Here is a 2,657-nt window from a genome sequence, read left to right on the forward strand (position 1 = left end):
TCATGATAGGTAGCTCATATGGCACTAAGTACTATGAAGAACATGAGAGAAATAGATCAAGCTACTGCCACAAACCCGTAGTCCAGAGGTGGACTACTCCCTCTTGGTCATGGTGATGATGATGAAGACGTTGGAGAAGGTGGAGATCCCTCCGGCGGTGATCCCGGCGGAGTTTCCATGTCCAATCTTCTCTGCAGCAGCCTCCGTTTTCGTGTTTCTGTGTTTATGCGGCGCTCCCCTCCCGAGAACTCTTCGGGGTCATATATATAGTCATTTTTAGGGCAAACTACGTCGGTCCGCGAAAGAATCAGGGAAAATGGACAATCGAAGGCTGAAAGAGGGGGTGGCGCGCCCTCCCTTCCTAGGTGCGCCACCTGGACTCTTTCAGCCCTCAGGCCTCTCCAGGTGAGCTTCCAGGGCCCATGTTGCTTCTCCCGATGAAAAAGTGACACTCCAAAAATCCAAGGTCAATTTGATTTCGTATAGGTCTCTAAAAGTGAAAAATACACAAAACAGGGTTTTCCTGTTCTGCAGTGTTATAACCTAAATAAAGGGGATCATTGGTAAATCCCCATAAATCAATGTAAAACATGGTATTATCATCATATATGTTGCAAATATGTGGGAATTCAATATGATAGAGGACAAAGTTCATGTATGCATTTTACATGCATCACATGCACAAACCTGAATGAGCAAGAAACTCATGGCTTATTTTCGCATAGTTCTTGTATGGGCGACTTGCAAAACCTTGTAACATGGTTTTATCCAGGAAGTAGGTGAAGTATTCTTCAATATGGAGCATGCTCAACATAGTTGGATCTTGGCACCTCGTGGCATGCATATGCAAGAAGTCAAGTGATACATCGTATCTTCTTCTTCTCGATGCTCATCGTCCATATTTATGGAGACTATGAAGTTCATTCTCGATCTCAATCCACTAAATAGGCCTTTTACCTTGTCCATGAGTATGATACCTTGCAACACTAAAATCAAAATCAACTAAATAATTAGATGTAGTAAGTTTTAACAACTTAATAATACTCACACACGCTCTACCTAGCAAAACTATAAGTCATATCAACTTAAAATTTGCAAATCCATGGTTTCATGCATAATATGTGACACCAAGAACAACATACTCCCCAAAATATAAAGCATCATATAGAAAATAAATTGGATGGGTGAAAGAGTCACATACCAAAGAGCAATTCCACCAAAGGAATTTGAAAATGGATGCCCAAATTGATAGATCGAAAATGGAGCAGTAAGGGAGCAGTGGTTTTCCGAGGGTACCTGGTCGGGTTTTGGGTCGAATGGAAGGACCTGGGCACTTTCCCCTCACCTAACCCTCTCTGTGGGCCCAAACAGTACAGGTGGCCTGCCCACCAGCATAGGGCGCGTCACCTCTGCTCTTTCCTCCCATGTTTGTTGTTTTGTCTCGTCCTTTTGCCTGGTGGATCCTCTATGCAGAAAAATGACCTGTGTATTTTTAGAGAACATTTTTGGTGTAAAATTTTTAGAACTTGAAACTAGTGAAAAACTGGGAGAGAAATAACAAAAAAAACTAAATAATACTTAAGAGAATTCAAATGATTTTGGTCGTAATGCGGAAATAATTAAATAGGAATCATCATATTATCATTTTCATATTAATAATGAGGTTGATAAAGTCTCATTATTACTATGATAAGGATAGAAACAACAACTCAATGATTATAAAAATAAAGTAAAGCTCTGGGTACCTCATAATGGATTGGAATTGTTCCAACCATTAATCTTTGGTACTTTGGTTTGGTAGGAGGAATTGGTATTTTGAATATCCCAATTTTAAGAACACTTGATTCAATCAAGTTTACACCTTTCTTGGGTAGCTCAATAGAGTTTTTCTTCAGAAAATGAATAGTATGCTCGTTTGCTTTTCATTAAAGGTGACCTTGCTTTCAGTGCAATTTATAACACCCCCTGCAGTATTTAGAAAAAGTTCTACCAAGAACAATAGATAGATTATCATCTTCATGCATTTCTAATATCACAAAGTTTGTAGGAATTTGCATATTAGCAATCATAATAGGAACATCCTCACATGTACCAATAGGAATAGCAGTAGATTTATCGGCCATCTGAAGTGAAACCTCGGTGGGAAATAATTTATTCAAGTTAAGCTTCTTATAAAGAGAAAATGGCATGAAACTTACCCCTGCCCCAAGATCACATAGAGCATATTTCACATAGGTGTTCTTAATTGTGCAATTCATAGTGGGGATACCTGGGTCTCCACGCTTTTCTGATAACTTTCCCTTAAAAGAATAATCAGCAAGCGTAGTAGTAATAGCTTCATTAGGGATTTTTCTCCTGTTGTTAACAATATATGTCATATATTTGGAATATGGTGGAATCTTAATAGCATCAACAAGAGGAATTTGCAAGTATAAACTCTTTATCAATTCAATAAACTTCTCAAATCTTTCATTATCAACAGTTTTCATTACCTCTTAACTTCTTTGTTAGCAACATCTTCAGGTTATTTTCATGTGTTGAGACATTTCCACATATTCTTCATTATTATTATCTTAAGTTTACGAGCTTCTTGTTCTTCAGAATTCTCATTTTCTTCTCTCTCCTTGGGGGATTCTCCTGCAAAAGATTTCATTTTA

This window comes from Lolium perenne, chromosome 4 (genome assembly GCF_019359855.2).
Source record: "Lolium perenne isolate Kyuss_39 chromosome 4, Kyuss_2.0, whole genome shotgun sequence".
Taxonomy (NCBI): Eukaryota; Viridiplantae; Streptophyta; class Magnoliopsida; order Poales; family Poaceae; genus Lolium; species Lolium perenne.